This window comes from Pongo pygmaeus, chromosome 13 (assembly GCF_028885625.2).
Source record: "Pongo pygmaeus isolate AG05252 chromosome 13, NHGRI_mPonPyg2-v2.0_pri, whole genome shotgun sequence".
Taxonomy (NCBI): Eukaryota; Metazoa; Chordata; class Mammalia; order Primates; family Hominidae; genus Pongo; species Pongo pygmaeus.
The window spans coordinates 110,112,796-110,134,651 of record NC_072386.2 but is presented as its reverse complement, the minus strand read 5'-3'; positions in this window follow the sequence as shown (position 1 = coordinate 110,134,651).

Sequence of the window (21,856 nt, the reverse complement as noted above, 5' to 3'; positions counted from 1 at the left end):
CTCTGTTACAGAGATGAAAGTGAGGAATAGGCTCTCGGTTGGTATGCTCTGATGCTAGGAGTGTCTTAGACATGGACATCTCACAACTGGGTGCCTGGGGTGTAGGAGTCAAAGCAGCCTGCCTACAGACTCCACCTTCTGCTCAATTTGACTTTGGCCTGGCCTGCCTGACTCTCACCCTATTAGACTTGAAAGGTGGCCTAGCTCTTGACCAAAGGAGGCATGGCCTCAATGCCAGGAGGATGATGGAGGGTTCAGAACATTGGAGTTTGCTTCCTGAGCCGAGTTGGCTCTGGGTTGGGATGAAAGTCTCAGCTTCCAAACCTGGGAGGGAGACTAGGGCATCAGGCTGACCAGCATCTAAGGGCCATGGAAATAGATGGTGAGTTGAGGTCTCACTGGGCACACCAGGGCCTGAGGAAGACAGGGTAGGGAGCTGATGTTCATGGCATGCCTATTACCCTGTTGTTTGCATATCATCTCTTCTGGTTTTGAAGTTTTCAAGAGTCACTTGCTGCGTGACTTTGGGCAGTGACTTCCCTCTCTCAGCTGCCTCTGTTGTTTCATTAGCAAACTGGAGGTGATAATGACATCATCTCATAGAGGCCATCATAAGGATTTTGTGAAGATCAGAGGACTCTATCTGGCATATAATAAGCACCAAGTATTTTCTTCTTTCTTTTTTAACTCTTTAAATTCCAAGAAGTTTAAGGGAACACAAAGGAAATCATCAGTTGGAGGAGGGTGGCTGCTGTGGGAGGCAGAACATGCAGCTCCAGGGCCAGGAGCTGACGGGAGAGACATGCTCACGGGAATTTCAGAACCACTTGACTTAAGAGGCTTGAACTAATCAATCCCTCTCAGCTCATCACGGGGCCTTGCAATCAGGGCTCCACCTGCTCACCTGCTGCTCTATTCTTGGGGAAGCCACCAAAGCCAATCACGGGGCATTGTTCTTCCAGCTCTGCTCCTTGGAGGAGCTCTCTGGCCCATGGGGAGAGCCTGGCTAGGGCAGAAGAGAGCAGGAGAAGAGGATTCACAGAATCCCAGATTTGGGGTTTAGAGCTGGACTGCCTAGTGCAGCACCTTCAGTTCTCTCATGACAATAAGGAGGTGATGTGACTTGACCAAGGACATCTAGAAAGCCAGAGTGGAGGGAGAGGAATTAGGAATTTGCCTATTTAAATTTATTCATTGGCTCAATAAGTATTTCAATTCACTCAATATGTACTGTATTTAAATTCATTCACTTAGTAGTTAAATTCATTTTATTCAATAGTATTTGTTCATTGCCTATTATGGGTTCAGGACCTCTAAGGCCACATGCAGCCACATTTAATTCTTAATCCTGTACTCTTTCCAATGCTTCAGGCTTTCTCCTTTACAGACCCAGGCATTCCAGTGGTAACTTACTCGAATCCAGACGGGGGGCATGGAGGAGTTCCTTTTGCCCTTCCCCTCCCCACATCTCATTCTTAGATTCTCAAGCCCTAGAAATTGCTTCAGACACCAGGAAAACAGGGATCTGATTGGAGTCAATGGAATTTAGTTTATTTGAATTGACTTCAACTGAATGAAATGGAATTACTAAACTAAATGGAAATAATTGAATTGAAATATAGCAAATTGGATTGAATCGAGATTAATTGAAATGAAATCAATTGAGAATGTATTGAATCATGGTACTGGAAAAGGTTTAGACATTGCCTCCCCAACCCTACTCATTGTACAGTGAGGCAACTAAAGCTTGGGAAGTGTGGGGCAGGGTATGACGGAGGGTCAATAACTTTGACAAGGTCAAGAAAGTGGCAGAGCCAGGCTTCAAAGCCAGGCTATCTGCCTCCTAGGCCAGCAACTATCCCACCATGCACGCTTCCAGAATTAGTGGAGTCTGAGATTAAATTTCTGAACAAAGGCCAGGAGACAATAGAAATCAGCAGGTGAAGAAGACTTGAGGAAATAATTAACATGCAATTTTAATAATCTTCTTCACCTGCTAATAAGCAACCCAGCCTGTCTTCTGCCTTCTGAGTTTGGCTTTCCATTGCATTCTCTGGGCCCACTGCAGGCTTGACCCTACCCTGATATCCTAGAGAAATCCATGGAGGGAGCTTCAGGCCAGCCACGAAGTGACTTTCCATTACTTTGGCTTAATCTCAGTTTCCACTTTTAGCCTTATTCCAGTAACTGTTTTTGTTTGTTTGTTTGCTTGTTGTTCTTGTTTTCCTTTGCAATCAGGCTCCTGGTTGTGGTGGGTACATAAAGAAAAAGAAGCCTGAAAACTCTGAGCCTAGTGGTGGCAGAAAGATGGAAGAAAAGTTCTGTGGGCTGATCCTTTGTGAAACTGCATTTACTTCAAGGAATAAGGATATAACGTAGCTGATGACACTTCCTGAATTCCCAATTATAAGATCATTGTGCCTGAAAGTCTATGTTAGTGCCATTCCTTCGGTAATGTTTCAAAAAAACACTGTATTAAAACACACATATGTTAACTGGGAGAGACAGCATGTTTAATACGCACCTAGTAGTATGATAATCTTATCCTATCGACTATTTAACACCAGAATGAAGGCTTGTGGTGGGGTGCAGTGGAAAGAAATGGCTTGAAGAGAAAAGTTGGATCTGTGGCCAATGTTATTTTTAAAAGTTGGTATAAATTGCTTTACCCAGAGATTTAAATCTGCAAGTCTCTACAATGAGCAGGCATTATTCTTATGATGAAAGTGTTATGTGATAACATGAGTCTGGATTCCTAACAAAAAGGCAAATGGTAGCCCATTTACCTCTCTTGCCCTTCCCTCCCCACAAGTGGTCACAAATGATAACCATTGCTCAAGAGAATGCATGGTTTCATAAGTAATCTTCCTAACAACTCTGGAAGGTAAGGCAGGTACCCTTGCCCTCATTTTACAGAGGAAGAACTGAGCCCAGAGATCTTCAACAATTTACCTTAGGTCCTGCAGTAAATCAGAAACAAAGCAAGGAGCAGATCTCTATTCTCAGCTCACCAAATCCAGAGCTCTTTTAGTATTATATGCTGGCGATTCTACAACTGAAATAGATTTTCACACCCTCGTTCCTTGTTTGTGCGGGATGGGAGTGGTAGAAGTCATGGGGTGGGGACCTTGGAAAGCTAAGGGTGGCTCCAGTCCATTTCAAAGACTTGAGCCGCTGATGGGGGCAGCCTCCAAGTGTGTAATCGTCCTAATGAGCCGTGGCGCTTGTCAAGGTATGTGGTCCGGACGCTTGTCGCTGTGATATAGAGATAATTGGCCCTGCCACAGGAATGGCAAACTGGCCGACAGGCTCTTAGCAAACCACAGGCTGGGCAAAATGACATGGTGAGGGATGCTGCCAGCTGTGCTGGCTCCAAGTTCCTCTAATGTTTATGATCATGGCCATCTCTGGTCTTACCATCAGACCCTAAAACCAGAAGTAAGGGCTGTTTTGGAATAGATGGATATGGCACTAGAGGTTCATACCACAATTTTGGCCTCAGCAGGTCCTCACTCCACTCCCCAAATATTTCAGATGAAAGTAAACTGGATTCAAGAAAGATAGCAAAGGAGAATCCTAGTCACCCACTTTAGACCCACCCATCTCCAATCCCAAGGACAATAGGGCCCACTCCCGGCTTGATCCTACCCTGCTATCCTAGTAAAATCCATGGAAGGAGCTTTAGGCCAGCCACTAAGTGACTTTCCATTACTTTGGCTTAATTCTAGTTTCCGTTTTTACCCTAGTTCCAGAGTAACTGTTTTTTTTGTTTGTTTGTTTTTTTTAATGTCCCTTGTGATCAAGGCCCTGCATTGTATACCAGTTTCTGCCACTTGACTCCAATCATCCCTTCATTTCACGAGTATTTAATAAGCACTGTTTACATGCCAGGTAGTATTTTAACTAGGGAGGTAGTGGTGAAAAAGGTAGACAATGACTTCATAGAGATTGTCTTCCACAGGGAGACAAGTAAGAAAAAGAGTAAATGAAAGTGCACTGCAATATGCAGTAGTGAGCATTATCAAGACAAATAAGCAAAGGAAAAGCATCAGAGGTGCTAATTTAGATCAGCAGGGGTGTCAGATAGGGCCTCTCAGAGGACGTGGCATTTGAACAGAGACCTGTACAGTGGAGAAGTTGTTCCTGTGCCTATCTGGGTGGGGACAGTGTGTTCCAGGTGGAGGTAATTAGGGGCACCAAGATGGGGCATGTGGGTGTCACTAGAAGACCAACAAGGCTGCAGTGCAATGAGGACAGAAGAGAGTGGTGAGAAATTAAATCCATTAGGGAGCTGGGCTGGGTCTGTGACAAAGCCTTAGAGGCCAGGGTAAGCGTGTTGGAGTCCTTGGTCCTGCCTGTATTCTGCCAGATCCCTCTGGTGTTGGTGGTCTCCTGATGTGACAGCCGCCTGTGGCCTGATGATGGTTCCTTCTGTGCTCTTGCTCAGTGGTCTCGAAGTCAGCTGACTCCAACTGTGAACTTCTTTCTCCAGGCCTCACTGTATAAGACAGGAGTGACAGTTAATAAGGCTGAATGTCACAATGTGGACTCACAGGGCCCTGTATTTTACGCCTGGCTTTATTTCTCTCCCCCTGTACTGAGCCCAAGTCCATTTTAGCTCAAGTCGGGTCCCTGCTGATGACTCTGCTTTCCCGGGTGGGTCTGTGAGACGATTGTTGTTTTCACTGATGAGCCCCAGAAGTACGTGGGGAGCTGGCTTTCCTATAGTAAAACAGGAACACTTTGTAATGAGATTGTAACTGGAAAGAAGTTTGAATAATTGATGCATTTTCTTCATTATTCTTGGTGGGAGAAACTGGCCCCAACTAACCTTTCATGCTTATTCCCTGCCACTTTCTCTCTATAGCCCTTTCTCTCCAACCACATTTGAAGTCTGTGAGCACTTGCAGATCCTGTTTCCTCTGCTGGGATTGTGTATTCCCTACTCCTTCTCCACTTAACAAACATCTACTCACAAGAGAGCCTTTTTGGAGAAGCCTCCTGATGACCCCAGGGAGCCATGCAGGCCTCTGGTGGGCACCTTTGACTCCTGTGCCTCTTCTCCGAATTTGTGTGATACCCTAATTGACTAATCCTACACCTATCATTCTCACTGGAGAGGGTCTGTCTACCTAAAGGTCTTGGATTGGTTGATTAACTTAGTGGTTTGGAACTTGGCTACAGAGTTATGCTGCTGGAGTTCAAATTCTGGGGCTGTCACTTCCTAGCTACCCTAGCTATGTGATTTGCAGCACATTATTTAACCCTTTGATGCCTCTGTTTACTCATCTCTAAAGCTGAGATAGTAATAATGCTTACCTATTAACGTTGCCTTAAGGTGACAATAACTGCCAATTCATCTCCTTGCTTATCTCCTTGCTTATCCTTGTCTATGTATAATAGCAACCACAGTGAGTTAAACAACAACTGTGTTCTTTCCAGAGATTTTTCACATGCTTATGACCTATTTCTCATCATTCAAGTATCAGCTCTACTAACTGCTCAGTAAAGCTTCCAGTAGCCATGACATTTTAAGTAGACCCTCTCTCTATCCAAGCCAATCTCTTTCCCATTACTTTTTGGGGTTAGTAGCCAGTGTTGTTTACCAAAAATTTTCAGTTCCATCTCCTTCTTTGAACTGGATAGGATTACATGCTTTGTTTCTTCTTGTTAGGTGGGAATCTATGCCCAGTTCTGGTCAATGAGTTATGAGCAAAAACAACATTAATTACATTGAGCATTGTATTTCCAATACAAGGACTTCCAGAGATCTCTCTTCCCTCTGACAGGATAACTGGCAGTACTGAAGATGGGTCTCTAAGTGATTAAGATGAGAAAAGATTCCCTTGCCCCACCCTCATGACTTAAGATAAGCAACATTGAATCTTAAGCCACTAAGATTCTGGCATTGTTTGTTATTGCAGCATCACCTAGCCTAATCTGGCTGACACATTCTTTGCATTACTTACTATTATCTATTAAAATGATTGTTTTCCCTCAATATCTATTATTTCTTTCTTCAATCATAACAGAACCCTTAATTTTTTGCTAAGGAATGGCTGCACAGAATAAAGGCCACATTTTCTAGACCTCTGGCAGGTGGCATAACCATGTGGCAAGCTCTGGCCAAGGAGAGGTAAGAAGAAGTGAAATTTGCACTTCTCACCATTATAAACTGGTAAAAAAAGGTATTCCCTTTCCTTCCTACTGGCTAGAAGGTCAAAATAATGGTTACATCTTTAGCTAAGCACATAAGGGAAGCACCTTAGAGATGATAAAGCAATGAGGAGGAACCAGTTTTCCTGACATTATGAAATCATTATACCAGCCCTGGATTCATTATGTCTGGGCTCTTATATGATTAAAAACAAACTTTTTATCATGTATGAGCTAATGTTAAATGCAGTTGCTATTACCGCCATCAAGTCCATTTGCTCACCAATAAACTATCTCAAGTCACCTTGCTTGTTTATTTAATTGATTAATGTCTATTCCCACTTCCCCAACACACATGCACAAATGTAAGTTCCATGAGAACAGAAATTGTTTCTGTCTTGTTCATTGCAGTATCCAGAGAGTTCAGTGCAGTGCTTGTCAGGAAGCAAAGTCTTAAATATATTCATCAAATAAGTGAGGATAAATGATCTACAACAATCACTGTTATTAGATCTTACTCTTAATATTCCAGAATGGGTTTCTCTACTGTCCATCATAAAGATTTGATCATGTGACAATTCCGGAGACTCCTGATGTTTATTTTGCTTGTAAAAACATTTCTTTTTCTCCTTCTTTGCCAAATTCCTTTGAGAAGGAGTGCTGGACTCATGTTAGAGGCATATAACATGTTAACGCTAAAAGGAACCTTAGTGGTTCTGTGACGTAACACTGTCATTTTACAAGTGTGTTGAACAAGCTCAGAAAGGGGGATTGATTTGCTACAAGTCACACATTTAATTGATGAGAGAAGAGCTTGAAATCTAGAATGATTGCCCTTCTTTTAGTGTCCTTATTATCATGAGAAATTCCAGCCCCTTTTGGATAAGATGTTGTTTGATCAGCCTTAATGGATATAGGTAGACCATGTTTTTCAATAGTTCCTACAATGGGACAGTTACTATGCAACAATGTCCCCAATTTTACACCCTATGACTTGTCCACATCTGGAACCCAAAAAGGCCAAGTGATGAGAAGGTCACTTAGAGGCAAGTTAGGTAGCTCTTTAGTTTTCTATTAAGATGCAGAAAGGAAAATAATATCCCTGGTCACATTTGGTCTACTTAGGAATATTGGGAAGGAAGTTTTGGCATTCCCTAAGGAAATGATGCCCAGAGAAGAAGTGGGAAGTTTTGGAAGATACAGAGTTCCACATTCCTGGAAATATTCTCAGAGTCTGGACATCAGATAATAGAGAGGTGGGTGAGCAGGCTTAGGGATCGTGTGGGTTTCAATTAGATCTGCTGCCAACACTGAGAGAAACACAATGCAATAAATACGATTCGCAATACAGACAAATACAATACAATTAGTTAAGTGGTTTGAATATCCTTTCTTTTCCAAGTTTACTTGCATTGAGTCCAGGAGAAGTGAAGGAGAAACCAGAAAAACAATGACTGCCATAGAGCAGAGGCCCAATCATTGTCCCTGAAATCAGTTAATCTGACTCCTCATTCAGTTTTTTGCAGTTTTCCCTCTGTCTCTAATTCCCACTGGTTTCTAACTGCTCTAGGCAGTTATGGATTTGAAGGGATCTCCAGGATTCGTCCTGCCCAGCAGCTCCCAGATTTGATCAAAAAGGTCTGTTTTAAAACATGCTTGTTTGATCAAATACTCACAATTCAAGTTAACATATTGATGGTTCTGAGATGTCTCATGATAAAAAACAAAACTTGTTGAGTTTCTCAACCCTGTATTTTCCCACTCTACTTTATTATGGAACCCTCTTAAGATGTGTTTTGTAAACTACAAAAATGCCACCGAAAACTTTGGAAACACCACATCTAGCCCAAATGCCTCATTTTGTGTTATGTAAGAAGTAGAAGCTCAGAGAAGGGAACATTGTCAAAATCAGAACAAGCACCCAAGGTCTTCTAATCCTGAGTCCACTGCATGAAAGACATCTTCCTCATGAATAAGACAGCACATTTCTAAAGCAGTTCTGAGTGGCCAGTGTTTCATTTAACAGCTCATCTGCCAATGGATTGTGTCACAGAAATATGTGAACAAGACAATGTGTTGTGAAATGAATGGATTTACCAACCAGGGGACCAGCCCTGTGCCCTGCTCATTAGGAACAATTTGCATGCGGAACATCAGTGTGACAGGCCCAGCAAGGGATTTGTTTAGCTCATTTAGAGTAATGGAGACAAGAGATTAATCACTTGAACACTGGTGTGCCTTGCCTCTGCGGCCCCACTGTGCACTGTGACCCAGCTGAACCTGATTTGATGCGATCTTGTCTCTGATCTCAGTGCACTGATAGTGCTCTCACTTGTGTCTCAAGCCTTTGGGGTCTGGCCTGGGGCTTCCACCCACAAACAGTGTGGACCTACCCACCACATGGACCAGAGGAGTGACTCAGAAATCAGTCACATCAGTCACATTTGTCTTCAATTCTTCCATAGCTCATTTCTTGATTCCTCATATTCACTGGGTTTTGAATCACAAGTGGCCTTCAGGTCAGGTTTTCTCTAACTCACCTGGGGACCCTACCTGTGCCTGCTCCAGTTCTTCACTTCTTCTCTCCAATGCAGCAGAAACAGTCTCTCTTCCTGCCAGCGACCACTCCCTCTGCCTGTGCTCTGTACTCCCATTCCCTCCAGCCAGTTCCACTTGTCATTCAACCTCTGTTCTTCATCATCAACCTCTCCCTCTCCATTTTGGTCTTCTCAGCAGTTGACAAATATGCCTTATTTTCCTTTTATATTGTCTAAACAGAGAGGTTAATTAACTTGCCCAAGGTAACACAGCAGATATATCCATAACAATTAGGTAGCAACATATTTCCCTCCAGCTATTGACAAATTTCTCTGCTTTTCTTTACATCCATACTTCTCAAAAACATTGCTGCGCTTGGAGTTTCTTTTTTTTTTTTAATTATACTTTGTGTCCTGGGATATATATGCAGAACGTGTAGGTTTGTTACATAGGTATACAAGTGCCGTGGTGGTTTGCTGTACCCATCAACCTGTCATCTACATTAGGTATTTCTCCTAATGCTATCCCTCCTCTAGCACCCCCCACACCCCCGACAGGCCCCAGTGTGTGATATTCCCCTCCCTGTGTCCATGTGTTCTCATTGTTCTACTCCCACTTATGAGTGAGAACACGGGCATGGAGTCTCTATTTCTCTCTACATCATTCAGTCTTCAACTCACTTCAAACAAATTTCCGCCTCATCACCCCATCTCACCCCAGCTACCTTCATGTTGCCAAATCTAAGCTACATATTGAAGTATTCAGCTTATTTGATGTCTGTACCACATGAGCAACATTGGCCATTCTAGAAATCCTGTCTTGATTCACCCCATCCCACTCCAGCTCATCATCCCATCCTACCCCAGCTACCTTCATGTTGCCAAATCTAAGCTACATTCTGAAGTGTTCAGTTTATTTGGTGTCTATACCATGTGGGCAACATTAGCTAATCTTGAAATCCTGTCTTGAATCTCCTCCCACTAGGCTGCTCACTTATTCCCAGTTTCTACTGTGAGCCCCTCCTTTTTGACCTAAAATATTGGATGGAAACACTTCCAGAGCTGGATGGTGGGTCTCCTCTTTTCCTGGGTTCTCTGCATTGCTCTATTGTGCTCTGCCCTTCTCACTGATCACTTCCTCCTTGAAGAATCCCAACCATTCCCACGATGTGGAGTATCATCGATATGCAATGATTCTAAAATGTATCTCCCCAGCCTGAATTGTTTTCTGAGGTCTGAGTTCATGACCAGTCATTGACCTAACATTGCTACATGTTCAAAACTGAAATTTTCACTCTTTGCCCAGCCTCAGACACATTCCCATCTATTTATTGTCCTCTGGTATTTTCCATCTCTGTTGATTACCTAATTTCTTACCCCATAAACTTGGGGATCGTTTTTGATAGCTTTCATTCTCTCTTTCTTCTGCTATCATAAACCATCAATCATTAAATCTTACTGAGTTTATGTCCCAAATGTTGGACAAATCTATCCACTTTTCAACACTCTCACGGCCACCATACTAGTCAGAGGCAGCCGCGCCTTCACATGGTGCCTCTCTGATCTGTTCCCAACGTGATAGGCAGCATGTTTTGTTTCTATTTTAAATCACAGATCTGATCATTTTGCTCCATCACTTAACATTTTTCAGTCGCTTCCTTTTACTCCTAGTTTAAAAGTCACAATCCTTCTCCTAGCCTGCGAAGACCTCCATGCTCTGACCCTCCAGAGCCTCCCATCTCACTCACTGTTCTCTCTTCTTATTCTTCGTGCTCAGATCACTCTGGCATTTTGTCTGTTAGTCTAACACAATGTGCTCCTTCCCATCTCGGGGTCTCTGCATCTTCTGGTCTCTTCTTCCCTTTTGGGAATGCCCATGTCTTACTAGTGCCCCCTAAGAGAACTCTCTCCTCACCTATTAGATCAAATAAATCCTTCTTCCCACCAAGAACACTAAAAACTCTTATGAATGCCTGTGTTTCTTGTATTTCATTCGTCAACATTAAATTGATGTAATTATTTGTGTAATTACCGACTTTATGTCTGCTTTTGTGATTAGAATGTGACATCCGTGAGGGCAGGCACCGAGCCTTGTGTGCTTTACCATTCTAGCACCAGCACTGGAGTTGGCATACAGCATAATCCCTGTGCAGTAAGTGTGTGTAGAATAGAAATAAATCAATCTTACTAAGCTTCCTTGGAAAATGAAGAGGTTATTTTCTCCGTGATCTCTAGCAACCCACTCAGCTCTAGAGTATTTCAAACCAAGGTACTTCACCTCTTTGGATGCCCATAGCCCTGCCTGGGAAATGAGAAAACAAAAATCTGCCTTGATTATTACACAGGAGGAGGGCTGATAAGACAGCGGGCCAAACAGGGCCCACTCTCTTAAAAAAAACAAACTCTTTTTAATGGTTTTTGCTTCAAACTGGCTCTAAAAGGAGGACAGTGGGCTACTTGCATCATGTGAAATATGTTTGGGTTTCTAATACTGACACTCACCTGCATGGTCTTAGGAACATGGGTCTCATTTTCTGGGCCTGTTTCTCCAGGTATGAAATGAAGCAGTTGGGATAGATATGCCTCTAAGGAAGGTGCATCCTTTCCATATTATTCCATGATCAACTCATGTACACCAACGTATAAAGGCTGAATCAAAATTATCTTTGGCAGGTACTTTGCATTTTCATAGAGAGTCAGTAGGAGAGGACAAAGCTTATCCCCAAAGAAAGTTTAATTCTGATGGCAACTCAGGCTTGGTGACACCAGGTGAGCCAATCCTCAGGAACAAGCCCCAGACTTGGTTGCAGAAGTCAGAATTTCAAATCCAGGTTTCCTCCTTATCAGATGCAGAATCAGGGTCTACTCCCTCATAGTCTTAGTGCCTCAGTTTTCTTATTCAAAACTTAGGAGTGAAAAAGTTGACTGAGCTATAGGGAGGAGCAAATGAGAATATCATTGGGAGAGTCAGTCATAACTTCCAAAATGATTCCCAGATGGATGATGCTTCTTCCTAACCATTTTAAGTAAGCAAGCATATGAACCTCTTCTGCCAAGCGGGAGTGGGTCCTATTATCTTTCCCAAAAGAAGCCTGCTACAGAGCTTTGGAAACAAAGGGAATCACAAGAAGCCTGAGCACTTTAAAGCAGCAAATTGTTCCCAGCTCTCAGCCTGCAGTGCAGAGCACAATTTTTTACCTAGAGATGGCAAAACTGGGCTTGGAGTAACTTGATGCCGCAGGCTATTGTCTCACAAATGATCTATTAGCTGGGGCTGCTCTGAGCTCAGAAGTTTGCACACTGCCCAGGGCCCCTGTCTCCAGAAGGGAATCTTGCCTCTCCTGAGATAACTCTCCAGAAATGAATATGAAAACTCTGTTTGTCCCCTGACACTCTCCTAGCAGCTCCGTTTTTAGCTATGCCTTAGGATAGTCCTAGCGTCCAGCATGTGACTTGGCTAGAGAGGGAAAAGAGCTCCTGGTAAGGGGTATGTTTTAGACTGTGCCTGCCTAAAAAAATAGCATTTTGTTTTCTGTGAGAGAGGAACATCAAATATAAATAGTTTAAAATCCAAATTTTGCCATTCACCGTGTTTATAAACTTCAGAAAATTGTTTATTTGTTTGAGTCTCTATTTCCTCTCTTATAAAAGGGACATATTAGTGCCTCTGTTATAGGATTTGGTGCGCATCAAAAGGTAAAATACAGGTCAAGCCTTTAGCTCTATGTATGACATATTATAGCATCAGAGCAGGTGTCAATGTGTTTGTTTCCTTCCTTTAGGAGAGGGCAAGAAGTCACCCAGGCCATACAATTTGAAAAGTAGTACCTACATTAAATATTTCTCAATTTTTATTATTAAACAGCCACCTATTTCTGCATTTCAAGAAACCACATATTTCAGAAACCATGCAATAAGCACTTATTTATCATATATTAATAGCTCTGCTGACTTCAGCTGGGCGCATCTAGGTGGCTCAAAGCTGCGAGTTGGGTAAGGTCGGCTCCATGTACTTCTTGCCTTGGACCAACAGGCTAGCCAGGTGTATTCCTTTCATGAAACCGGTACGGGTGCTAGAAAGCAAATGGGAGCATGAGACAAATAAGCCTAGACTCAGAGCTGGCACCCTGTCATTTCCACCCCTAGTCTATTGTCCAAACAGGTCATATGGCTTAGTCCAAATTTAAGGGACAGCAAAATGTACTCTTCCTTTAGTGAAAGGAAAGAAAAAAAAATCACTTGACAAAAGGTGTGAATTCAGGAAAGGTGACTAATTGGAGCTACTAATAAAATCTCTTATAGCTGCTATGTATCCAGAGACCCTTCTTACATGTGGAAAGGGAAGATACCATAATATGTAAATGGAGAGCTCTACTTTTCTCTTTCTAAGCAGAAGGGAGAAAAACATTTCTTCACCCTGCTTCCAACAGCTTAAGTATGGAAAAAAAATTAAGCAGAACAATCATGTATTTATTCCACCCTAGGCTATTGAATCTTTAAAAAGATTCTATTTTTTTGGAAATCACTTTAAATTCATCTTTTTATTAAGCAATGAATGCACATGGTGCAACATTTAAAGGCTCTAAATGGTCTTATATAGTAAAAGACATATATCCCCTTACTCCATTCCCCAGTCTCATAGTTCTGTTACCTAATTGCAAAGGTAGATAGTCATCCAGCCCATGGACTTTGAGAAGTATCTCCCTTACTATTTATTCCCTAAAAATTTGCTACAATATTTGACCTCTCCACCATTGTTGAGTATTCCCAGTTGAGCTGCTTCAGGTTACACTGTTCTCTACCTACGCACGAGCATTAGTTTACAATTGCCTTTTGCTAACACTGTGTTGTGAACTGGTTAACAAATGAGCTCTAAGGAAATGAGATAGAACGTGTGAGATTCAAGCTTCATGTTGAAAACTTCAGTGGTTCCATGTGGCTTAAAGAATCATATTCATACCTTTTGGCATGTGGGTACTCCACAATCAGACACCAATTTGTCTTCTGAGGGATCTTTTCATTACCCCTCTTGGTAGATTCTCCATCATAAGGGTGCTTCAGTGGTTCCATGTGGCTTAGAGAATCATATTCATACCTTTTGGCATATGGGTACTCCACAATCAGACAACAATTTGTCTTCTGAGCGATCTTTTCATTACCCCTCTTGGTAGATTCTCCATCATAAGGGTGCTTCAGTGGTTCCATGTGGCTTAGAGAATCATATTCATACCTTTTGGCATGTGGGTACTCCACAATCAGACACCAATTTGTCTTCTGAGGGATCTTTTCATTACCCCTCTTGGTAGATTCTCCATCATAAGGGTGATACACTAAAATATTTTCCGGAATATTTATTTTCCTCTCTTTTCCCAATGGGGTAGAGTATCATATCCAGCTCCACTTTGAGATTGGCTATGTGCTTTGCTGTAGCTAGTGGAAGGTGAGGTCTTAAGTATGTACATGCAATTTGGTTTGTTCTCTTGAGCTTCTGTCACCCACCATGAGAACAGATCTGAGTAGCTGGTAATCCGAGGAGAAAGCAGACACATGCGGTGTTGACATGCACCAAACACAAAGTCTGGAGTGTGAGTGGAAAGGAAAAAGCTGTTGTTGTAAGGCATTGAGTTTTGGAGTGTTTTGCTATGCAGCACGTTTGCAGCAGTAGCTAACTAATATAATAATCAAACTAAAGAATCCTCTGCCACCTCTGTCCGTCTTATATGTAGACATTTTTGCTTGTGTCCCATCCATCTGAGATATCCTCTTTTTCCCTAACCATTGTATCTGCATGTCTAGAGCATAACTGCTAAGAAGGTATGAGCTAGAGATAAGAAAACATAAGCTTTAATTCCTGTTCAGGCATGTACCAGCTTGGGGGAATCAAAATTTCCTACGTTGCAGTTTTCTAAAGTGTAAAATGAGATTAATAATGTCTATCTTTAAAAGACTGTGCAAGGATTCAGTATATCACATATGTAAACCTTGACACAATATACTTAGTAAATGTTTACAATTTTTATTACATGTTTTCTCGGATAATTTTACAACAACCCTTTGAGACAGGTATTATTACCATTTTACAGATAAGGAAACTGAGACTCAGAGCAATTAATTCACTTTCCTTACAGTTAAGTGGCAAGGTACGGACCAGGCTGCTGTTTCCAGCATTTGTAACTTTACCACCGTATTATGTTGCTTGGATGATTGCTGAAATTTCTTTCAGTTTCTCTGGTGTGTAGTTCCTTGGTCAGAAATATGTCAGAGGCCTCAATAACTGAGATGTCTTATTCTAGTCGAGCATTTTCCAAAGTGTGAGATGCATACCACAGATGGTCCAGGAGGTGATTTAGATGGGACAGGACACTGAAGACACCGAATCATATTGTGAGAAAGTCATTTCCTTTTCAATTATCTTTAAATGTCAAGGGAAAAAATCTTGGTTGGGTGCTAACATCTTTAAGATTTCTAATACTAGCTAATCACCCCACTTCTCCACTTTTTTAAAAAAACAAAGACAAAGCAAGTTCCATTATGAACAATAATATGTTTTCATTATTTTTTTATTGTGTTTTATTTTAAGCATATTATTTTTGGCTTTCCATTTACTATGGTCAAGTTCTTCTATAACATGCATGTACTTAACTAATTAAGAAAAGCAAATAAATAGTAGAGTCTATAAATAGCAAAAAATTATGAAGATGATTGTTGAATGAGTGGCTTATGAAATACTCTTTTATGAGAGAGTTTTGCATTGTACTTTAGTCTACATATCTGGTAGCCTCTGTCTTGTCCTCTATTCTTCAACCTTTATTATTCCTGTAATAACTTATAAGTAGTTAACTATAACCAAACTGAATAGAGTTCTGAGTATTTGAAATACAAGCACTAAACCTGGTTGTTTGAGATAATGTGATCCAGTAAAAATTACACTAAACTGGACAGCAGGAATCCTGGGTTCTCTTCTGGTATTTGCTACTGGTTAGCAGTGTGGCCCTGAGTAAATTGCTCCAGCTCTCTTAGCCCCACTAGCCCCTTAAGAAATGAGGAGTTTTAACTAGATGAATGATCTCCAAGGTCCTTTCCAATACAGAAGAGTATAAATATTTTCAATATTACTTTTATTAAAAGAATCACTTAACCATTGAAAATTTTCATTTTTTTATAATAAACCTCCAGAATCAGGGGCAACAATATATTTGCAATAGAAATTTCATTAGCGTATTTTGATAGTTTCTGATCATTTTTTCATGTATTAAAATGAAGCATTTGGTAAAAATTAAACATTATATGCAAATGAGTGCAACAAGCCTACTTTTAGAATAATAATTCATTATATCTTATAATATATATGAGTGTCTTCTCTTTTTTTCCAGTACACTGTAGCTATTAAGTCAGCATATTGGAGGTTTACCAAGAAAGTATAACAGAGGATCCTATCTTTCATTTGCATAAATCCCAGAATTCCACCTGTCTAAAATTATAAGCTATTAATAGGTGACAAGACTGTCACTAGATATTCGTTTATAATATTGTCATTGAAACCTAATGAACATTTAGGACATATTTCAAAAACTGATTTTGTTTTTTTTTTTTTTGCCAGAAAGAAAAAATTATGTTTGTGCTATAGCAAAAAGGTTTTACACTAGAAAGGTACAGCTAGCAGAGGTGTAGATTTTTTTTCTTGTGCACTTTTCCTTCTTTGCTATTCAAATATAGAATCATATGATTATGATATTAAACTAGAAAGAAATTTGAGAATTTCTGCTTTGATGTCTTCATTTTATAGGTGAAGAAATTTAGACCCAAAGCGGTCTAGCTGTTTGCTCATGGTCACCAGAATTAATGGCAGTGTTGGTGCTAGAATCCAAGTCTTCTGACTTCTTGTTAATGTGTTTATGTATTTCTAGAAGTGTTGGTATATAAGATATAATTGCAGAGGCTAGAGAAATGTATGCAAATATAACAACCATTATGCACATCGATTTGTCATCAAGGATAATTCTAGAGAATCACGAAGTTGGTCAAAGTTTTTCATCAATATCATAGCCCTAGCTCCTCCTTGACCTCATTCTGAACTACTCACCCCAGCCAAATGATATCCTTTCCTCAACACTGTCAGCAATTGCTGCCGGAGGAATTTTTGGAGAAATTAACTTGTGCTGTATTGTGTCATTCTTTGCTTGAAATTTTAACTCAGATTCTGTTTATTGCTGTAGCTTGTATATTCCTTGAGGAGTGAGACTATGATCTCTCCAGGTTTCCATGCTTTCTGGCACCTAGTCCAGGGCCAGAATATAGAATTACTAAAATGTAAATTAATGCTTAAATGCTTAAAGTTGTAATGCTTTAAAGCTTAAAGACAGAACAATTAAACCTACTAATTTCACTAAATTTAATGGTTTGTCTAAGATTGCACAGCTACTTGAAGATGGAGTCCTAATAAAATCTATATAGCCTTCAGATATTAAAAATAGAAAACAGTAGACATCAGAGATGGATGTGTTCCACATTTGTGACTTTAACGTAACTAAAAAATATGCTAACACGATTTAATTACAATAAGCCTTAATATCAGGTTGGCATATGTATACACTTTACTGTGACCATGTAAGCATTGCTTTACAGAAAAAAAAATAAGCTAGAAAATTCATGGCTACAATTCCTCCAAGCAACATAATAAAAAGTACCTGGGACATATTCACAAAGATTGAATCTCGGGATGGCCTGGAATGTAGGCTCCGGGAGGGGTGAAGAACCTTTAGAGTTGAGACAGGTAAACAATCCCTATCATCTTTCCTAACTTGCCCAGCCCATACAGAGAAACATTCTACACTTTAACGGTGTCCCATATGCATAGTAACAGGTAGCAAACACTGGCTTTGGAATCAGAAACACTTGGGCTTGATTCCTTGTTCTTCTCTAGTAGCTGTATAACTTTGAGCCAGTTAATTAGCTCTTTTGAACTGTATCTCATTTGCAAAATGAATATTAACTACACTTGCATGATAGGGTTGTTTTTAACATTAAATTAAAGGTGAACACTTAGTAAAGTGTTTTGGACAAGTAATTTTCATATAGTGATCAATAAAAAGTAGCTATTAATAATAGCAGATGCATTCATAATTGTAGTATTTAACCAACATATTAGTGAAACAAGACCCCTACAGCAACTAATTGTATTAATTTTAACTTGCCTTTAATAGTCTTATCCTTTCTGGACTATATAAGCTCTTTAGGGGGAGATATGCCCCAAATTACATGGCAGATATGAAAACTGAGGTTCAGAGATACTAATGCTCCAGACTGCAACTATATCATTCCCATGAAATCCTAAAATTTGAATAATATCAACTGATACAGGAATTTTTGCGTATTTTAAGACACAAAAAGGTCATTACTCCCTTGCTCATCAAATCATTGTGAATAATTTATTACTATTTAGTATGATATTCAAAGCCCTCAAATACAAGCCTCATCTACCTTTCCAGTCTCATCTAAATTATGAAGAATACATTTCAGTTACTCTGGTTTGCTCACCATTTCCTGATGATGTTCTATTGTTTCATTCTTCCCATGCTATCCTATTTACCTTCTTTTCTGTCTTTAGAAATCCAACTTAATATTCAACACTCAGCTGTAAAGCTTTCATCAACCACATCAATAAAATGGGAATGTTAATCTTGGCTACTATTGACTACTATTGAGCTTTTCTCTGTGCCAGATACTGCGTGCCAGGCAATCACACCGTGTTCTGTGATTTCTTCCATTACTCCATTTGTCTTGTTGATTGTTTATCTTAAAAATCTCTATCTACTTGTCATCTTTCCAACTAAAGATTGGGACTTAAAGGCAGAGATGTTGTTCAGTCATCTTTGCAGTCCTAGAGCAGATCTCAGTGTAGGTTTCCCATCACTCTGTTGAAATGATGAACAGTAAAATTAGAGTTGCAATCAATAAGTATTTGTTGAATGAGAATACTGTACAGAAGATTCAAATATCAGATTGGAGATTGGGCTAATGACTCCAAATTTCCTTCCAACTGTAAGATTTTTATGATCTAGCTACCCACGTGTTCAAATAAAACCCCTCATATTGGGAGTTATGAATAAAAATGAAAGGCAGAGACATCCAAGATCTCATGCATGTTTGAGCTCCCAGACATCCCTATCCAACAAAGGACCAGACGTGGATTCACGTGCAGTTGCACACATCTGGAGCTATTCTTTTCCCCTGCCTCGGCAGAATCCCTATGGCTTTTCAGCAGACCGTGCATGAGGGTATCTATAAATAATCACCCAAATGTAATGCCACCCAGCCCGCTGGGTTAAATATAGACATTGGCTTAGCTCCAGGGAGGAGGGGACAAGTGGTTCCCAACTCAAAGAAATTGTTATAAATTCCATTTGCTGCATGAATATGTACAGTGGATGTTTCTTTCCATAAGGACACCAAAATAGCAATTAACTCAAGGCTAATGTTATAGCTGCTACTATCTCCCCTGCTTAATGTCTCCCCATCTGGATCCCAATACAGATGCTGACATGTCTAAATGTGTATGTCAAATGACAGCTCTCCTGACACCTGTTCTAAGTATACCTGCCTGCTGCTTACTGCCTCTGCTTCCCTTTGACAGGAAGCGGTGTGTGTGTTTCACATATCTAAAGTTTTGTCTTTATATCTTGCATCTCAGTAGAATAGTGGAAATGACTGACCTTTAACCTTAGTCAGAACTGGGTTGAGTCCTTCTTCACAACTTACTGGCTGTGTGGTCTTGGGAAATGTACTTAACCTCTCTGAGCCTCATCATTTCTTATATTTATAAAATAAAGGCAATCTCATTTATCTGATAGTCCACTGGGAAGATCTGACATGATACTATATGTAAATTGTCTGTCACATCAGTAGACTTTGGGTAAGATAACTCATCTTCTTCTCACCCTGTAATCCCATTTTATAGATCTGTGGATATGAAATGGTCATAACTGATTATCTAGTCCACTACTGTCATTTAATACATGAGGAAACTGAGAATTATAGAGGTAAACAATGTGTTTCAGAGGTGTCAGGTGAAGTCAAGAGATTGAAGAGGTCCAGCTCATGAATATGTGTACCGCCTGAAACCAGGGTTCTTCTTAACATCATTCATTTATTCATACTATCTATGCATGTTTTAAATATTTGTTGAGCACCTATCAAGCAGCAGGCATTGACGATATGGAAACAAACAAGCAAATATCTCCACCGCTATTGCAACCAAAGGTGGTCACATGTTGGCACAGCAAAGAGCTAATAATATTAGCTAACTAAAAACTAATAATATTAGTTCTTGAGGTCTACTCACACTCCACTAAGTATTAGAAACTGCTTTAAATATTTTACATACTAAATTATTTTATCCTCTCCAAACCATGTGAGATATTGATATTATTATCTTCCCAATTTTACTATGAGAAAAACTGAGGCTCAGGGAGGTGAAAAGATTTGCACAAATGTACATAGTCAGAAAGTGGTTCTTACAGGATTTGAACCCCATGCAGGGTTTTTCCAAAGTCACACTGTGAACCACTAATTTGTATCATCTATTAATGCAGAAATAAAACTGGTGATTATAGCACAACAATCCAAAGAAGCACAGGAGCTGCGGGAGTTGAACACTGGGCCACCCCAGCCGTCAAGTGAGAGTCAAGGAAGGCTTCCCAGATGAGTTGATTTTGTGAGTGATGTTGTCCATGATATTTTAAATGATATATGATATCTTTAACTCCAGAGGTGAAAATTTGGTAGAATTACATAGGATCAGGCCTAAGACTTCAAGTGAATCACAGAAACCCGATATAGAAGAGACCAACCCTAAGTTTGGTGGCACTTTAAAATTTTTAAAGCACTTTCACACATTTTTTTTTGCTTAAGCTGCACAGAACCACCTTTGTGATGACAGCAGGACGTGAGTTAGAGTGGCAACTCTCTAGCTGAGAGAGAGAGTTGTTTTGATCAAATTTGCAAGATTGTGTAAGAACTGGGAATAAGAAATGGTTCTAGATATCCAGGGTACTTTCTGTCCTTCCCTCTATTCCTCTCTTTCTTTCTGTTTATCTAACATAAAAATGCAGAAAACCTCAATAATTTAGAGAAAGGGAGGATTCTTCTGCCAATTGGACTGTCTCCCCAGACATCAGCTGTTATATCAAAGTTTAGTATGATTCTTAATCTCAAATAGATCTCGATGAAATCCTTGAACAAGAAGATGTGGTGTAGATATTCAACATTGTTGGCTAGTGAGAGGCATTTGTTACCAGAAGCGGGAGGCTTTGGGGAATGATGGATGTGTATTCTTGCCCTGGGAAAAAGATTTACCAAACCTAGGGTAGGTCTGAGCAAAAGAAGGACACAGATAAGCTCATCATTTTTCAAAGAAAATGTGCTTTGGATCATACAAAGGTTCTGCTCTATAAGACAAAACATGATAACATTATCTGTTGTAAGCTTTTTATAGCGCTCTGATCATCCAACATATAAACTTCAGTGGCCTCTGGCAGCATGTCATTTTGAGGACATCTTCCTGATAGGATGAGTCAGCAAGGAAATGCACCCCTTAATAGATTGGACTGCTATGTGAGTGTTGGGCAGTGTGAACAGGTTTAGATAACATTATCATACAGTGGTTCTCAACATTTTCTGGGGCACTTATTCTTTTTGAGAACATGATGTAAAACCAAGGCCTTTCTCTTCAAAAAATATACATAGGCACATACATGCAAAATTTTAATACATGTTTCAGGGACTCAAGAGACCATCCTGAGACTTAAATGTAGACAGTGTAGTGTTGCATAAATTAAAGGTTAAAATCTCATGTGTTTTTTTAATTGCTTAGTTACCCTTAAGAGGTATTGGCTTGTAAGTTTCCCTAAACAGGGACTGTGTCTTATTATTATGCCTCTGGTAACTAGGAACATAGTAGGTATTCAAAGTGATTTGCTCAAATAGAACTGATCTATAATATAGTTAAGTGTTGTATCAGTTAGCTATTGCTGCATAACAAACCACCCCAACACATAATGGCCTAAACAATGGCCATTTATTTAGCTCATGATTCTGCAGTTTAGCAATTTAAACTAGGCTTAGCTGAGTGGTTTCTTTGGTCTCAGATGGGTTCTATCATGTGA